At 35.1% G+C, this 20506-nt stretch overlaps 1 non-coding gene across 1 annotated transcript; it reads right to left on the reverse strand.

Moving 5' to 3' along the window:
• Positions 1–5489: 5489 nt before the first annotated feature.
• Positions 5490–5596, reverse strand: LOC112328533 (small nucleolar RNA R71). The gene has a single exon (XR_002983548.1). It is a non-coding gene; the product is annotated as a small nucleolar RNA R71 (small nucleolar RNA).
• Positions 5597–20506: the final 14910 nt, after the last annotated feature.

The following is a 20506-nucleotide window of genomic DNA, read 5'->3' on the forward strand; positions in this document are numbered from 1 at the left end:
CCAAGCATGCCCTGAAAGGAAGGTAATGGTCAATTGGGTTTTGGTCTTGTTTCTTTGGTTATGTTCAAAATAGACCTGAAAGCCAATATTTGCACTCGATAAGCTTTCATGTGGTCATGTTGACCTAGCCCAAATTTACTCATATCAAAAGAATATTTGATCTAGTTCAGAAAATAATTAAATACACGTCCACACATATTCAAAATTAAAATTTATTTAACAATAAATGTAGACATATGAATTATATTTACAAACCAACGTCCAAAAAATATATATACAAGATATTTATTATACATAACATTTTTTAAAATTAAATACGGTCACTTAGAAGATGACTTCGATGGTAGAATAACGGTTTACTGGATATTCAGAGAAGTGAATTAAAATGGTACGTATTTCCTAGGTCACCCTTCAACTCACAGGTCTAGATTTATATGCACAATTAAATAATATTTATATATTTTAAAAACATAATGTATCAACCATATTCAATATATTTTAACTTTCAATGGGTATGACTTGTTTAAGGATCATATTATTTTTGGGTTGATTCTTAGATAAAGAAAACAATCAATACACCCACACAATACACATAAAAAGATTCTTTGTTTTATACAAAAAAAGGTCTCAACTTATACCGAAGCCAGAATAAAGAAGAATGGTACAAGCTAGTGTCCTTTGCTATATTCAGATTAGCTTTGTTCCCATATAAAAGTAAAGTCATAAGTTTAGATAATGCAATGCATTCATAGAGTATGAACATGATCAAATCAACTCTCTTGCTGTAATTTTGGCTGAAATCATGCTATCATTCAACCATTGTAGGATGCATGAGAAATGAACCATGAGATATAGTGTTTCATTGTTGCATCTATGAATTATCAGTCACATTGAAATGCAAGAGATATTTTCAATAACTTTTGGTTGTTTGATCTTCAACCATTAAAAATTATTATAGATAATACTTGGAAGAATTTGACGAGAAAACATGGGTAGAGAAATATACCGCATTAATGCAAAACAACTTCACATGGAAAGCACCATGGATTAAAGACACTATCTATATAATGAGTTGTGGTAGCAAGATATGAGTTCCTCTGACTAGTGTAACCAGATACATCAGTAATACACCTGCACTTGTAATAAAACAGCTGAGTGGAATGTAGTATGTATCGATAACTCTAGGATTAACAGAATTCACCAGTTTATTTAGACATCAGTCATCCTTTTATGAGATGGAATTTATTAGACAAGATTGGAAAAGACCTTTATTGGTGAAGAAGGAAAAAGAAAACAGGGTTGAATTCTCATTCAGTCAAAACTACGTGATCTGGAGAATTGAAAAGCTTTTTGGAATAATCAAATTCACGATAGCTAGAAGTTTAGAATCAAAAGTGGAGCAACCAAAAAGAAAAAAAGGATTGATAAAAGTGCAGAATTGACCTCTGTCATAGCATAGGGCAACAACAACTTTTGGAAAAACAACTAGAAGAAGAAGATAGGATAAGAAATTTCTTGAACTAGCAACTGTAATGAAAAGATGAATAGTTATTGATCTTGACTAAAGATCTTGAGATGGAAAGATTGGAAACAAAATGGTTGAGATAGCTAAAGAAGTAACCATGGGGATCCAAAAGGAGTTAGAAAATCAAATAAGCAAGCATAATGAATTGGTCAACAAGTGTGTGCAAATAGAAAAAGAAGGTGTCAAGATCAAGAAATCAACTAAGAACAAGATGATTTCTAATAAGAAAATAATAGATTCTTTGAAGAAGGAAAATGATAGCCTTAGAAAAAAATTAGACAATGAAAAAGAGAAGAACTGGCTAGGTGAATTTGACATAAAAGAAGGAAAAAGCTTTCAAGCCCAATATATAGAATAGTTAGAAGAAGAAAGAAGTGCTAGGAATGCTGCTAAATCTGACATGCAGGACTACAAGGGGCCGAGTATGCAAAAGAATAGTTCATGGTGATGCAATCCGAGCTAGAAATTTGAGAGGAAGAATTGATAGAGCTAAAAGACCAATACTTCAAAATGAAAAAAAAATGAATAGGTCCAAGCAAGAGCGTCATGAATGTCAAGATTAAACTGATAGTTTTAAGGTTCAGATGAACTCCAAAATAGATGGGCTTGACATCGAAAGAAAAGAACTACGACAAGTAATGACTAAAGTAACCTATCTGGAAAACACAGTATGAATGCTTGAAAGAAATTATAAAGCTCTTGCTTCTAGTAATGACATCTTAGTCACTAACAACACTTTATTCCACGACAAAAAAAGAAGAAGCATATGACAAGGCAAGTTGAGTAAGTAGCTTTTCAGGCTGGGAGATTACAACAACAGGCTGCCTAGATTGGGAATGATGTCATGAAGTACCAAAAGCACTTGGATGAAACCCCTGCCTTTATTATAAATATAGCTAATAAAGGCAATGCCCTCTATGAGTGGTGATGTATAGATTTTTCTATATTTGTCTAAATTTGATTTATAAAAAATGTATGAATTTTTATTATATGTAATGAAAAAGCCACAACTCATTTTCTCTTTTATATAATGTGTTTGGAATTCAACAATGATAAGAACTTGAAAAATACTCCTTTACAACAATTAACTAGAATAAAAAATCATGCCTAGAATCAAGAAGATAGAAGTCATGAATCAATTTCAATCCATTAACAACATAAGCATATATGAGCTTTAACATGCAAACATTTTTTGACATATATGCATATACAGGAGTTGAAATGTATGTCCCTCTATAAAACAAATTTATCACACAAGATAAAAAAAAAGAAGCTAATGGGGAACGAAAAGCGTGCATATTTAGAAGCTGAACATCAAAAAGAAATGGAGAGCGTTAAAGGTGACGTGGCAAGACTAACTAGCCTACTTGAGCAAACATTGCAAACAACATCAGTGGAAGCTTTGATTGTTCAAACTATAACAACTCCTCATCCAACAACTATGGCTCCATATCAACTGATGCAACCATATTATTTGATAGTTTTACCTATATTTACCTAATATTTTGTACATGTTTTATATATAAAATACCTTGATAATATTTATTTTATATTTTGAAGGTACTTTTGGATGTAAGATTTGAAATGGAGCAAATTGGAGATAAAATTCAGACCATGTTTCAACCCGTGTCGAATATCTTGGCATTAGAAAAATATATACATCACTACTCATAGAGGTTGAAATGAAGTGATTCTAGTGGTATTAGAAAGCTAACATCCATACCTTTATATACATATATGGCAAGAAAAATATAAAAGAAAGGGGATGGAAATTATAGCCTTCAAAGACAAGTCTCACATTCTGCCAATTTTGACCTTTTGTCATTCCAACTTTAATATCTTGAGTTAGAGAACTTCATTTGATGCAAACTTAATTTTATTGGATTCTTGACTCAAAGACCTATTAATCTATGCAATGGCAACAGAAAAATAGCTCATATGAGAAATATATGATTTTTCTATGATAACCCATAAATTATATCAGCAAACAGGTTTTGTGAAGAAACAAGTCCAACTTACTTCCAAAGCATCCAAACCAACATGGGAATTGTTTCTTCTTATGGATAAGATCTTCAATTAGGTAATTTAACTTCTCTAAGTCCAAAGTCAAATCTTGAAGATTTTATGCAATATTATTTTCTCTTCTTTTTAGAAAAATAATTATTGTACTACTTAAATATAGATTGTCTATTTTGGAAAAGACTATTTTATTTTTTTAGGATAAAAATGGATTGGAGGGATGCGGGAATTAGGGATTCCTATCAAATAAAAAAAGAGAGAAAGAAATAGAAGGGCGACAAAAAAGAAGAAGAAATCTCTACCCTGTTCTCATCTGTTCTCTTCATTAGTTTTTGGATAGCCATGCAAGGCTAAGTTATTTTTTTAGTTGAAAGGATACAGAAACATCCATATTTTAAAAACTACGAGATCTATTCTATCCTTTCTTTTCAGTTTATATGATAACTATGAATATTTTTCTATGTGTATTTCCTATAATTGTTTAATTTAATTATTATAGCGGACTCAAAATTATTATTCTAAACCAATCTACTGCTAAGTTTGCTATCAAAACCAGAGTTGTGATATTTAAACTTGTGAAACGACTAGGTTTAAAATTATGGTGGATCTATGTTGTTAATCTTAGGGAAAATATTCAATTAAATCGAGCATAGACTGCAAACAGTTATGTTGTCTAGATTTATCAACTTTCTAGTTCTTAAAGCTTTTATTGAATTAAATTACTAGTGCGGATACTGTGGTTGTTTAATGGTTAGGGTTATTTACCCTGCGGATTGGTTAACTGATTAATGTTAAGGAAAGATAAATATCTAGAATATAAATTAACATATTATTTTGATGATCCATTTTGATTTTTGTATATGGATGTTTACTTGAGACCAAGGTTTTTCTCTTAATAAGTTTCAGATTTATTTAATTTATCTTGATTATTTTATTAAGTTTACTATAGCATAACCTAGATAACCTCAAAACCCCCCAACTTTGAATCATCTAGCATAAAGACTTGAACTCGATCTTCCTTGTGGAATTTACCCCTTGCATGCTCTATACTATCTAGTTTGTTTAAAGCTAGGGTAATTAATTTGCATGATCACAACATCGCAACAAATTTTAGCGTCGTTGTTGGGGAAGTGATTCTAGTTGATTCTTGTGCTATGTTTGTTATTTATTTTGTTCAAAAGAAAACATAAAAAAACAAAAATAGAAAGAAAAAAAAATTAAAACAGAGTTGCGGTACTATTCAAAATGGAAGTTTTGGTTGAATTAGGCTTCAACATTTAGTTTCCTAAAGGAAACAATGTTCCGAGCAAGCCTGGTGGGCTTTGGCCACTAGCATTCCTCTAGAGGCCAAATTCCACAGTTTTCTAGGGTTTTTAGGCATTTTTGTGTTTTAGCGTTGGATTTTCATTTGCTTTCACTACTTTAAATCTCTTTTGTGATTGATTTATTTTTAGTTTATTTGAGTTTTCTTGACTATTTATGCCAATAACTTGATCTACTAACCAAGGACAAGTGTAAGAAGATCTCAAAATAGAAAACACTTTACACAGATTATGAAAACAAAGCGCGCATCAACACCATGGTTGCTGCACAACAACAAACACTGAAGGAGCTTGCTGCTCCCAACGTGGAGAATCAACCATTATGCATAAATATCGACAACAACATCAACTTCATGCTCAAGTCTGGGTTTATACACCTACTACCAATATTCAATGGACTTGCCGGAGAAAACCCCTTATACTCATCTCAAGGAGTTCCATATAATTTGCATTGGCATGAAATCACATGGAGGTGATGAAGAACAAGTTAAGCTGAAAGCTTTCCCTTTCTCTTTAAAAGAGGCAGCAAAAACATGACCTTCATTCTCCCTAGTTCTATTAGAACATGGAATGATATGAAAAAGATTTTCCTGGAGAAGTATTTCCCAGCATTTTGAGTTGCTAATATAAGGAAAGAAATATGTGGAATTCGACAATCTCATGGGGAAACACTCTCCGAGTATTGGGAAAGATTTGAGCAGTTGTGCAATCAATGTCCTCATCATCAAATACCTGATCAGCTACTCATTTAATACTTCTTTAAAGGATTGATGCCTACTAACCGTAGTATCATTGATGCGGAAAGTGAAGGGGCATTTGTAAATAAAACACTAGAGGCTACACGCCAGTTGATCTCAAATATATAGTGGTCAACTCGAAACAATTTGGCACGCGTGGAGACTTCCCAACCAAACGAGGTAAGTATTGCTAACCTTGAGAATAAAGTTAATGATCTTAGTTCTCTTGTGCATTTTTTGGCTTGTGGAAATGTACAACAAGTGAAAGTTTGTACTATATGCTCGTTATAAGGCCATGATTCAGATATGTGCTCAACAATACAAGAAGATTACATTGAACAAGCTAATGCAATTGATGGAGCATTTAATGGCCAACCTCAGTGTAAATATAATCCCTTTTGTAATACGTACAATCCTAGATGGAGAGATCACTCGAACTTTCACTATGGGAACCTACCTCAACAAGGCAATTAAGTCGACAGTTCCACCCCCATGGATTTCAGCCCCAATAGAATTATCAAGCGAGAAAGCCCTTTGCATTTACAAATTCTAATGTTATGGGGTCATCGAGTGATGATCTTCATGAGATGATGAAAACTTTAGCTTCTAACACAATGACTTTTCAACAGGAAACAAGGTCAAGTATTCACAACTTAGAGAAATAAACAGGGCAAATAGCTTCAAGTGTAGGGAAATTGGAAGCACAAATCAACGGAAAATTGTCCTCCCAAACATTGAATCCAAAAGAGAATGTTAGTGTGATCACGCTGCAAATTGGGAAAGAACTTGAAGATTAAAGGTCAAAACAAATTGAAATGGCAGAAGAAGAGGAGATAGAAACTAAATTGAGCATAGCCCCATTTCTTTGCAGGAAAGTAGTTTTCTTTTGGAAAGTGGTTTCCTTGAAAAGTCAATTCCGGGAAAGTAAATTTTTTTTTATGTTTGGTAGTGTCATGGAAAATAAGTTGGAAACACTTTTCAGTGTTTAGTTATGTTATGGAAAATGAGCTGGAAATAGTTTATTAATGTTTTATTTTTTTTCAAGTTTATTAAAATAATAAGGATCAAATCTTACAAATTGAAAAGGTGAATGAGAATGGAATTGAAAAAAAATCTAATTTCATAAATTATCTCAAATAAAATAAATAATAATAAAAAAACAATAGAGATCAAATCTAACAGATAAAAAAAATTGAAAGATGATGAAATTAAAATAATAATAATTACAATTTCATAAATTATTTTAAATAAAATAAGTAACAATAAAAAAAAATGAGGACCAAATTTGATAGAAAAAAATTTCAATTAAAAAAATGATAAGAGAAAAGTAAATAACAATCATAAAAATAAGGACCAAAGTTAATATAAAAATCAAATTAAATCAAATTTTAAGGGATGAAATTGAAAAAAAAAAGATTCAAACAAAATATATAGCAATCAAAAGTTTGAGGATTAAATTTGACATAATCAGCAAATAATATGATATTGCTAAATTTTTCACAACTTCTGGAAAGTGTTTTCTGCGCAAAATAGAAGGAAAACACTTTCTTGGAAATCAAGCCAAATTTTCCTTTGATAGGAAAGTGTTTTCTGTTGACCGGAAAGTGTTTTTCGTTGACTAGAAAGTGTTTTACGTTGACAACTTTCCTAATGGCAAACAAACACAGGAAAGTTTGGAAAGTGATTTCCCGGAAAACACTTTCCAGGAAACAAATGCACCCTAAATAAGAAACAACTTTCTCCACTACAAACTGAAACAACCACCAATACTCCTAAGGTAAGTCCTAACTCAATGAATTCCAATTTCAAGAAAATCCCTACAGATTTTAGAGGTTTTCAAGAAAGTAAAACTCAACATTCCTTTGATTGATGTTATCAAGCAAATTCTCAAAATGCCAAATTCTTGAAGGAGCTGTGTACTACCAAAAGAGCTTACAAACTAAAAGGCTATGAAATGATAAGTATGAGTGAAGTTGTATGTGTTGTTGTTCAAAAGAATTTGCCTTTAAAGGAAAAGGACCCAAATGCGTTTACTATCCCATGTGTTATTGGTAGTAATGCTAACTTTAAAAGGGCTTTATATGAATTGGGTGCATCCATTAGTGTTACACCTAAACATGTTTATGATTCTCTTAGTCTTAAGCCTTTGATTAAAACTAGTATTGTAATACAACTTGCGGATCGTAGTTTTATTTATCCACTTGTTGTGATAGAAGATGTCCTAGTCAAGATTGATAGTTTGGTTATTCCATGCGACTTTTCTTGATATGGAACGTGATTCCTCAAACACCAACACTTCTATCTTGTTTGGAAGATCATTCTTGAAAACAGTCAACACTAAAATTGATTGTGGCAAGAATACTTTGTCTATGGGAGTAGAAGATGAAGTAATTGAATTTAACTTTTATGATGCAATGAAATATTCTTACAACAATGTTTATTCTATCACATGCTATAACCAAATTGATGAGTGTGTGGCATTAAGCCATGACATTGATTTTACCGAGATAAAGGAGATGGAGAGGAACATATATGCTTCCTAAAACATATAAGAATCAGCCTTGGTGTTGTAAACCACCCCCTATGATAATGTTTTTGTTAATTTAGTACTTTCACACAAAAAGCTTTTGCCTTCTATTTTACAAGCACCCTAGTTAGAATTGAAATGTTTTCCCGATAACAATACACTCTCCGTTACATAGTAAAAGGTTTGATAAGTGCACAAGAGGAAAATCTTGTGAAATTGTTGCGCGATCACAAAATAGTTATTGGTTGGACTTTAGCCGACTTTAAAGGCATTAGTCCTTCAATGTGTATGCATCACATACTATTGGAGGACAATGCAAAACCAACAAGGGAAATGTAAATGAGGATGAATCCACTAATAATGGAGGTAGTGAAACCTGAAATTTTTAAATTATTGGATGTAAGAGTCATTTACCTTATCATGGACAGTAAGCGGGTGAAACCAATCCATGTGTGCCTAAAAAGACCGGAATCACGTTGGTAAAGAACAAAGATGATGAACTCATTCATATTCGCATCTCGAGTGGTTGGAGAATGTGTGTTGATTATAGAAAGCTTAACTTTTTTATATGCGAAGATCACTTCCCATTACCATTCATGGACCAAATGCTTGAACGCCTAACAAGTAAGTCTTTTTTTGCTTTCTTGATGGATATAGTGGATATAATCATATTGTTATTAATCCTGTAGATGAAGAAAAGACTACCTTTACATGTCCATTTGATAGATATGTATATAAGAGAATGCCCTTCGGTTTGTGTAATGCACCTGCAACTTTTCAAAGATGTATGATGAGTAATTTTTCTGACTATGTTGAAAGAATAATTGAGGTTTTCATGGATGATTTCATAGTGTATGATGATTCTTTTGATAAGTTTTATTTTATGGTAGAACAAGGAATAGTTCTTGGGCATATTGTGTCTTTGCGTGGTTTAGAGGTTGATAAAGCTATAATATATGTTATTTTATCATTGCCTTACCCTTCGTGTGTGAGGGAGGTTCATGTTTTTCTTGGCCATATAGGTTTTTATCGATATTTTATCAAATATTTCTCAAAGATTACAATATCCTTGTGCAAACTATTAGCCAAAGAAGTGGATTTTGTGTTTGATCAAGCGTGTAAAGTGTCCATAATGAGCTTAAGAGGTGGGTCACATCTACCTCCATCATGCAACCACCAAATTAGGATGAACCTTTTGAGATAATGTTTGATGCGAGTGACTAGACGGTAGGGGCTGTATTTAGGCAAAGAATATGAAATAATTTGCATGTTATCACATATGCTTCCTGCATATTAGACAAAGCGCAATGCAATTACCATACAACTGAAAAGAAACTTTTTGTAGTGGTGTTTGCTCTAGAAAATTTCAAGTCCTATTTACTTGGTACACAAGTTGTTGTTTTTACTGACCATGCAGCTTTGAGGTATCTTTTGAAAAAAAAAGAATCTAAACCAAGATTGATTAGGTGGATCTTGCTTTTACAAGAATTTGATTTTGCGTTCAAAGATGAAAAAAGGTGTCAAAAATCATGTAGCTGATCACTTAAGCATACAGCAGACCAAGGATATACAAACCGAAATAGTAAGAGACATTTCCCAACGAGCAGTTGTATACGTTACAGTCCTTTACAAGACCATGACATGCTGATTTGGTGAACTATTTAGTCACCAAAAAATTCCCTTCAGGTTTGTCTAAATCGCAAAAAGATAAGTTACAAGCCGATGCTAAATATTATTTTTGGGACACTCCTTATCTATGCAAATTTTGTACGGATCAAGTAGTTGGAAGATGTGTGCCACATGATGAATTTCATTTCATTCTCACTTTTTGTCATTCTCATTCTTGTGGTGGGCATTTTGGAGCAAAAAGAATAGCCCACAAGGTACTTGAAAGTAGTTTATATTGGCCTTTTATTTTTAAGGATGTGTATCACTTTTGCAAATCATGTGAAAAATGCCAAAGAATAGGCAATATCACTCATAAAAATCAAATGCCTTTAACTAATTTTATTGTAAGTGGAATTTTTTATGTTTGGGGTATTGATTTTATGGGTCCATTTTCTTCTTTTGGTAATCTTTATATCATTCTTATTGTTGATTATGTATCCAAATAGATTGAGGCGGAAGCCATATGAACTAACGAAGCTAAGGTTGTTTTAGATTTTGTCAGGACTTCACATATTTGACAGGTTTGGAATCCCTAAATCTATCATTAGCGATCATGACACTCATTTTTGCAATCGTTCAATAGAAACATCACTATGCAAGTACCTTGTGACTCATCGGACTTCCACAGCCTACCATCCTCAAACAAATGACCAAGCTGAAATTTCAAATCGAGAAACCAAGTTCATTTTGGAGAAGACAGTGCAACCAGCGAGATTGGAGTTTGCGACTTAGTGATGCACTTTAGGCTTATCGGACTGCTTATAAATCACCTATAGGAATGTCACCTTATAGCATGATTTACGAGAAAGCATGTCATCTACCAGCGGAGCTTTAACACAAAGTTTTTTAGATCATTAAGCAATGCAACTTGGATTATGATGTTGTTGGGATTGCAAGGAAGTTGCAATTGCAAGATTTGGAAGATATACATAATGATGCCTACGAGAATGCAAGGATTTACAAAAAAAAAGACCAAGAGTCTTCATGACCGAATGATTACAAGAAAGGAGTTTCATGTTGGAGACAAAGTCCTTCTTTATCATTCATGTTTGAAACTTTTTTTCCTGGAAAGTTGCGCTCTAGCACTCTTGTTGGATTGGACCCTTTGTTGTTTCTAATGTTTTTTCTTATGGTGCTGTTGAGATTACAAGTTTAAAAACAAACAAAGTGCTCAAGGTCAATAGGCATCGATTGAAACTTTCTATGAATGTTGGATGACAGAACTCACCACTTCCATTGAGTTAGATGATGTAAGGCCCGACCCACTCCCCCTTGCAGAATATTGTCCGCTATGGCTCAGCCCAACCCGACTTCCACGCCTTACGGTTTTGTTCCTGGTAGCTCACGGGCCCCAAAACGCGTCCTACAAGGTTAGGTACCAACTGCCTTATTATGCCCTGACTCTGCACACTATTCTTTCTATGTGGGATGTTACAACTGAACTAATATTTGAGGCATGAGCATGCGATATGTCAAGCCAATAACATAAAACAAAAGCGCTGGGAGGCAACCCAACAAAAAAAATTTCAAATTTTCTTTCTTTTTCCCTTATCTTTTATTTATTGCATTTTACTTTTTGTTTGTCATTCTCTTATATTCCTTTCCTTTTTTTTCAACATTGAGGACAATGTTGTGTTTAAAGTGGGGGGGCATTTGGAGAATTTTGGTTTTCTTTGTTGTTTCTATGTAAAAAAAAATTATATTTTTCAACCTTAAGTATTAAGTTTTATCATTTGGAAAAAATTGAACATGTATCTATTTTTATCCTTTTCTTTAACATGTATATTTCTAGAAATCATTGAACTCAAGTTTTTTAAAAATATATTAAAGGCCATAATTTTCAAAAATAAATTAGATGATTTTCCTATGAATTTAGACAAAATAGACAAATTTTTTATAAAAATACTTTTAGGGTGTAACCAACCTCCTTACCTGATTTTTGATAACCAATATTAGGTTTTCACTACAAGATTTCACAGTTTTACCGACGGAACAATTCCATCGGTGTATGATGAGAAGTTCGTCGGTGATTTTTTTACCGACGTCATTACCGACGGAATACGTCCGTCGGCTTTACCTTCGTCGGTGATTCCCCATTCCGTCGGTATATCGGTCGGAAAAACAAAAAAACCATTTACCGACGGTTTTACAGACGGAACGTGCGCGCCAAAAAAAAAAGATTCCCGCTTGAAATATACCGACGGATTTTTATTCTGTCGGTGACATTGTAATTACCGACGGAAAATATCCGTCGGTACATCGGTCGGTGAATGTATGAAATACCGACCGAATATGTCCGTCTGTAAATTCGTCGGTACTGGTGGAAGCTACTGTCAAATGCCGACGGATTAATTCCGTCGGTAAGTCTGTCGATGAACGTTTAAAATACCGACCGAATTAATCCGTCGGTAAAATCATTGGTAATAGTTTTTTTCTTAATTTGTTTTTAAAAATTTATTTAGGATATATAATATAAAACTATATAAATTAATTGTTATACAAACCAATTATGCAAATAAAATTTTTATTAAACATAAAAAAAAAAAAACAAAGTTAAATAATATTCATTACAAACTAAATATGTTTCAAGAAAAATATTAAATGAAGTTTTAAAGGTAAATAATGTTGATTACAAATTAATATAAAGGTGGAACTGGAGGAGGAGGAGGAGATCCTGGAGGAGGCTGGTGGTTATACGGCCAAAAAATATTAGGCGCACATGTTCCACTATTTGACATGTTCATGATTATTTCGCGAAGCTGTTCATAAGTCGCTTTTTGTTGTTCATGAGCCGCTTCATACTCCGCTTTTTGTTGTGCTTGAGACGCTTTGAGTTGCTCAGACTCCGCTCTTTGTTCCGCTCTGAATTGTGCGTACTCCGCTTTTAGGTTATCGTATTTCTCGGTGAGCTGAGCAGTGTGTTGCTGCAAGGCCACGAACTCCTTAGATTGGGAGCTCGATATCGATTGGGAGCTCCCAACGGTTGAAACACTACGTGTCGACCGCAAGTTGTCGGCCGTAGTGTTGGAGAGCCCGTAAACCCGATTTTTATCGGGTCCACCTGACGAGCCAACCTCCATCCACAAATCCGGATCGAATTCTGGATGGGTCAAAGTATCGTCCCCGTATCTCTCCCTCAACCGATTATTATACGTCTCCTGAAAATAAAAAAAAAGTAATCATCATATTCAATACAATAAACATAATAACTTACATAATAACTTACAAAATAAAATGGTTGAACAAACATACCACGAAATGCTGAGCACGGTTATCAACGAACTGTTGCGCCCCCTTCTGGTGGTCTTGACTCCGCACATGCGTCTCCACAAACAGCTCCATCGGGCTCGGCTCACGTCCAAGAGACGCAGCCTATAATGAAAAAAGATATATTAATAACAACTGAATTTAACGATATATTTCATTTAAATTAATATTACCATCCGTTTCGCATGTGCAGCAAACGGAACGGAGCCGCCAGTGTGCGTTGTCACCCCACCATGAATTGGCCGATTCCGGTTGCCAGCACCGGACTGTGAGCGTCGTGTGAACCGCTCAGACGTCACGTGCTCAAGATAGTGCGGCCATATATCTTCCGGGATGTATATCGGTTTGAAATCCCTCCAAACCGCAACATCGTTCCAGCCTTCGAAACCCCTATCCCTCGCGGTTTTTTTTGCCTTTTTTTGTGCTTCATACCAAAAATCACGCAACCTACTTCACGCAACCAAAAATTACATTTCGAAACATAAATTTTTGTCTAAAAAAAATCATGTACTGTTTTCGATCTTACCTAGTTGCCGCGTGATTTTCCCACACCCTCCTCACAACAGTGTTATGCTCACTGTCCCAGCAGAATTTGTGCTGTGTATAAATAAACAAGTTTAAATAAAAACAATAATTTATTTACAATTATATTAATAATTTATTAGAAATAAGCTGAAAATTATAAATTAACACCAACCTGAAATCTGCCAAACCATGCATTGATTTGAGGCATCCATTCAGGATGCTTGGATATCTGACTCCATTGAAACAATGGAATCTCCATCGACGATTTAAACGCCGATGATATTACTCGGGCGGCTTCAATGTTTGTGAACCTGAAAATAAATGAAATAAATTCAATAGTGATTACTTCATAAATTATGTTGTAATTTTTTAAAAAAAAACTAAAACCTTAACAAACTTACATTGAAAGGTCGTCCTTCCACTGTGCCTCGTACTTGCGGGTAAATTGATTCCGCTGCGAAGGCACGCCGCCTCTGCGCTGTGAAGTACCGCTGGAAGAAGCAGCATCGGTTGACGGCGCAGGTGGTGTAGGTGCCTCTTCTTAAGAGGCACCTAAGGAAATATCATCCTCGCTGCTAGACGAACTAGCTGCGAACCTACTTGAGCGACCAGCTCTGGTTTTCGTTTTACGCATCTACACAATTTTATACAAATACTTATATAATTAAATTCAAATGTCAAAAAAAAAATTCGACAACACCTCCCCTATACCGGATACTACCCAAATCCACAAACTTGCACATATTAACAATAGCCATAACCAATTTACCCAATCTATACTACTTATTCCAACATATTCAATTACTAATCCTAAGGTAAATTCAACATTAAGAATTACAATTCAAGTAATTATTCAATAATTATGCCAATACAACAAAACAATAAATTAAAAAAAAACTCTAGAATAACAATCAAAATAAATGGAAAAAATTAAACACAAATCATGCAATAATAGAGTAAAACTAATAATTATTCCAACATATTCAATTACTAATTCTATGGTAAATTCAACATTAACAATAAATATTCAACAAATTAACTACTAATAATTATGCCAATACAACAATAAAAATTATTCAATAAATTCAAAAAAAAAACTATAGACATTAGCAATGAATTATGCAAAAAAAACTATAGACTTTATCTACATTACAAAAAATACACCAAAACAAAAAAAATAACCAAAAAATAACCAAAAAAATACCATTAAAGTAAAATAAAATAGAGGAAACACTAACCTTTTAAACTGATGAAGATGATGAAGAAAACTTGCTAGAGATTGGAGGTGAAAGCTTTGAAGAATTGAGAGGAAAAAAATCAAAATTTTAAGGTGAGAAACGAAGGAAAAGAAAAAATGAACTGAACGGGCGGTCAGTTGAACTTATATGGCAGTTTTACCGACGGATTCACCGACGGATATAAAATTAATTATTATTTTAATTTATTCCGTTGGTGATGTGTTAAAAATCCGTCGGTAAATTTTGAATTTCGCACCAAAATTTTTAATGACCCTCCATATTTTTCGTGGTCCGTCGGTAATTCCGTCGGCAAGATGACGCGGTCAGAGGCGCATTTAATGCACAACCCTTTGAAATTCGCGCGGTCCGTCGGTAATTTTATCGGTAAAATTGACCCGCCGACAACTTACCGACGGATTTAAATTCGTCGGTGATCGGGTGGCATTTCAAGTAATTATCTTCGAACTCTCTGTGAAATGCCGACGGACTTAAGGCCGTCGGTGATCTGGTGGCATTTCAAGTAATTATTTTCGAACTCTCTGTGAAATGCCGACGGACTTAAGGCCGTCGGTGATCTGGTGGCATTTTAAGTAATTATTTTCAAACTCTCTGTGAAATGCTGACGGACTTAAGTCCGTCGGTGTGTCCGTCGGTGATATGGTGGCATTTTAAGTAATTATTTGCGAACTCTCTATGAAATGTCGACGGACTTAAGTCCGTCGGTGTGTCCGTCAGTGATATGGTGGCATTTCAAGTAATTATTTCATTTTACAAAATATATCATCCATGATCAATAATTATTTCAAGTAATTATTTAGTAATTGTGGCATTTCAAGTAATTATTTCAAGTAATAAATATTTTGTGTTTCAAAATATATCATCCATAATCTAAATTACATGAAAAAAAGGGTTTTACATAGGGCTTCATTTTGGTAGTTAGTCAGAATTTTCTTCTTCTTCGTCATCAATTGAATTGTCATCACCTTCATCGCAATCTTCAATATGAATATCATCTTCTTCATCGATATTTGCTTGTCCGCTAGAGCTCAAAACAAAATTCAACTCCTCTGCGTCAACATCAACAAGACTATCATCGAAAACACGAAAATTTGAATTTTCTTCCAATTCAATCGAAGGAGCAACTCGATATGGTTCAACCACCTCACTAACTTGAAAGACTTCATCTCGCACACTTGTGTCTTCATTCTCATCCTGAACAACCTCGACACGACCCCGGGGTTTCGTTTTTAAAACGGACAACCAATCCACTCTTGATCGATCCTTTCTAAATGAAGGGGTGTATGTGTAATAAACTTGTTGACATTGCTTTGCGAAAACAAAGACATCGTTTATGTTGCGGAGTCTAGCTTTTGAGTTGATTTCGACCAGACCATAGTGCGGATCAACTCTGATTCCTCTGTCAGTCGTGTCATACCAATAGCATTTGAATAAAAACACTATATTCTGCTCGGTATGATATTGCAGTTCGACGACTTCTTCTAATCTACCATAGTAGTCAACTTCTAACTCACTACTAGTGGATCCCTTAACACAAACACCGCTGTTGTATGTCTTTCTTCCTTGCCCGTATTCTTCAGTATGGAAAACATATCCATTGACAAAATACCCGTTGTAGCACTTACATTTTCTTTCAGGCCCCAGGCTTAGTGAAGACAATGACTTAGGCGCACTCCTTCCCATTTGATAAACCTTGTATGTAATGTACATCAATAAACAGTAAATGAACGAGAATCTCGTAATGACATGCATACGTACAGTAATTTTGCAAGTTAGAATGAGTTTGTGATAGTGCTTACATGTGTTCTGAACCACGTGGCAAACTGCTCATCTTGTAATTGAAAGATCTGGGATTCGGTCAGCTGTGAGTTATTGGAGAGCAAATATTGTCGATGTTGCCTGCAAGTGATAATGATTGTATGATATTACAATATATAATTAACAGTATATTACTAACAAAGTCTAATTAGTATAAACTTACTGAATAAAAGGTCTCAGCTCATCACAGTTAAATAGAACATAGTTGTGTGCTTGTTTGAACTCTATTTCCGACAAATATCTTCCTCTTACGGCATTTTTAGGTGTGGGTCGTCTAGTATTGGAGAATATTGACAAGTTCCCACTGGAAGGCACTTCACCGCCATCATCATGCCGTGGAACGCGATTGATTCTCGTTCTCAGATGAGGTTCGAAATAGTACGAGATAAATGTTGAGATCTCCTCAACAATATAGGCCTCACATATCGAAGCCTCAACATGCGCCTTGTTCTTAACCTTTTTCTTGAGATTAAACAAGTACCTGCATTGAAATATTAATCAAGTATTTTCAATTAATAAAAACATATAAAATACTTGTATATATGAATTACATTGCAACTGTAATATCTAACCGTTCGAATGGGTACATCCATCTATACTGGACCGGTCCTCCAGCTTTTGCCTCGAACGGTAGATGTATAGGGAGATGCTCCATTGAGTCAAAAAATGATGGAGGGAATATCATCTCAAGTTTGCATAGTGTCTCGACGATATTCGTTTGAAGCCTATCAATGTGATCAACATTCAACTTGCTGGAGCATATATCTCTGAAGAAATGACTGATCTCCGTGAGTGCATCCCATATTCCCTTTGGCAACAAATCACGAAAAGCTAATGGGATGAGTGTTTGTATAAACAAGTGGCAGTCATGACTCTTCATTCCATACAATTTGTAGTCCTCTATATTAACCAGCCTTGATATGTTCGATGCATGTCCATCCGAAAAACGCAGACTCTTAAGGCATTTGTAGACTAGCAGTTGTGCGTTTTTCTCTAACACGAAGCTTGCTCTTAGTTTTGCGACCCGTGACTCATCATAAACCAACTCCATATTTTTACGGTTACAATATAAAGCTATATCCAATCTAGCCTTGATGTTGTCCTTTGTCTTCCCCTTCACATCCATGACGGTGTTGAAAATATTCTCAAACATGTTCTTTTCGATGTGCATGACGTCAAGGTTATGGCGGAGCAGATTGGTCTTCCAATAAGAAAGCTCAAAAAAGATAATTCGCTTTACCCAATTATGGGTCAAACCAAAACCAGGAAACTTTTGCTTACTTGATTGAAGGCCAAACACAATGTCACCGTACTCTGAGACAACATCATGCAATTCTTCACCAGAAAGACGCGGGGATGCAACATCTTTTTCAACTCTGCCAACAAAAAAATCTTTTCTGTTCTTTCTGTACCTGTGATGAAGTGGCAAGAAGCGACGGTGACAGTCAAAAAAAGAAGCTTTACCTCCATTTGCTAGCGTGAATGCCTTGTTGTTTTCCATGCAGTATGGACATGCGAGTTTCCCATGCGTGCTCCAACCAGAAAGCATTCCATAAGCTGGAAAATCATTGAAAGTCCACATCAATGCCGCCCTCATAAGGAAATTTTGTTTCCTCGATATATCATAAGTCAGAGCTCCGGAGGACCACAACTGCGCCAACTCATCAATCAACGGTCGAAGACAAACATCTATATTCTGCCCCGAGCTTCTTGGACCGGGTATGACAGTAGATAAAAACATGAACTCCGGCCTCATACACATTCCCGGTGGCAAGTTATAAACTGTGAGTATGACCGGCCAACAAGAATAAGGAGCAGCAAATGACCCAAATGGGTTGAATCCGTCTGTACACAACCCAAGACGCACATTCCTTGATTCAGCTGAAAAGTGAGGATGAACACTGTTAAAAAGTTTCCACGCTTCGCCGTTAGAAGGATGAACCATCACTCCATCAACCGCATGGTGTGCTTGGTGCCATGTCATGTGCTCAGCAGTCCTTGGTGACATGAATAACCTCTGCAGTCTAGGTGTGATCGGGAAGTATCTAAGTTTTTTATATGCCACTAGAGTCTTTCCCCTGCCAGTTCTAGGTTTGTAATGGGAATGCCCGCATGTCATGCACTCGGTCATCTCAGCATTTTCAAGGTAGTATAACATGCAGAAGTTAGGGCACATGTCAATTTTTTGGTATCCTAAACCGAAGGGTTTCATCATGGACTTCGCAGCATAGAAGTTCTCTTTCAGCTTGTTCCCTTCAGGTAAAATGCTTCTTGCCCATTTAATAATCTTGTCATACCCGGCCTCACTCAACCCGTGATCTGACTTGATGGTGAACACCTGTGCTACGACCGATAATTTACTGTGGTTCGTGCAGCCATCCCATAATGGTTCGTCAGAATCTTTCAACAAATCAAAAAACCTAGCTGCATCTGCATTAGGTTCTTCTTCTACGATTGGACATTGACTGCCATTACCTTGATTCATTCTCATTGCATCCATAACCATATTTCTGTAAGGATTAGTGTTGTCATTTGCCGCTTCATGCACGGCGTTGCTTGCACTAGAAGTAGACCCAACCACCGTTTCTTCCATTCTCCTCTCACTCTCGCTAACAAATACTTCTCCATGTGCATACCAACACTGGTAATTCTCTATAAACCCTTTGTGTAGAAGATGCATCATTACAACATCTTGATGCAGATACTTTTTATTTTCACACTTCCTGCATGGACACCTAATTCCGCCTCCAGTAAAATTTCTAGGAATAGATATTGCGAAATTAATAAAACCCTGAACCCCGTTACAATAATCCATCCTCCGCAATCCTTGGGGTGAATCTCGATACATCCATGAACGATCATCCATGATTTATATCGAACCTCTATAAAATTATGATGACATAATGTATTAATTAACTAAGTTAGGTAAATAAACTTGCAAAAATATTACTTTACCTCGAGATTATCCAACAAACCAATCACAACTTCTCATAAATATTAAATATTCATTATCATTTATCAACGTCCATTCAAATTAAAATATATAAATTTACAGAAATTACCACTCCGCAATACCATTGACAAAACTTTAAACGGACCCATTAAGTAAGCTATTAATTATTTCAAAACAGCACATGTACTTCGGTAGTTCCATAAAGTTTTAACAGTTTACAAACAAATACAATCTTACAAAATCTAAAACAAACCATAACAGGTATAGAATTATATATTCATATACTACAAGTTTGTTTGAGAAATAACAATAAAACATGTACATTTGCTAACAAAATACATATACTAAAAAAATGATAAAATATAATTGACATTTAATTAAATATTAAAATTTAAAAAGAAAGAATTACTTACAAAAATTGATAAAATCCTTCGGTAAATCAGAACACGGATGCTGTGACCACAAAACTTCAAGAAATATAACTTGTTGTGCTGATATGAGGAAGACTTTTTTTTAGGGGGGAGGGGGGGCTGGTTGTTTGCAGATGGGGAGAGTTGGGATTAGGAAGAAGAAGAAGGAAAAATAGGGGAGGAGAGGGTCGGCAGAGATGACATATATTAACTTTTACCGACGGATTCACCGACGGATATTCCGTCGGTGATCACGTCTGTGATTCTGACGGAAACATAGACACGTCACCGTACGGATCTGCCATTTCAAATCCCTCGGTGAGTCCGTCGGTAATGTAAACAGCGCACCGGTCACGTCACTGTACGGGCTGTCGTTTTTGAATCCGTCGGTGATGTCGTCGGAAAAAAATGACCCGCCAAAACCTCCACTTCAGCGACCCGTCTTTTTTTTAATTCGGAAACTTTTCCGTCCGTAATTC

Source organism: Populus trichocarpa, chromosome 8, assembly GCF_000002775.5.
Source record: "Populus trichocarpa isolate Nisqually-1 chromosome 8, P.trichocarpa_v4.1, whole genome shotgun sequence".
Taxonomy (NCBI): domain Eukaryota; kingdom Viridiplantae; phylum Streptophyta; class Magnoliopsida; order Malpighiales; family Salicaceae; genus Populus; species Populus trichocarpa.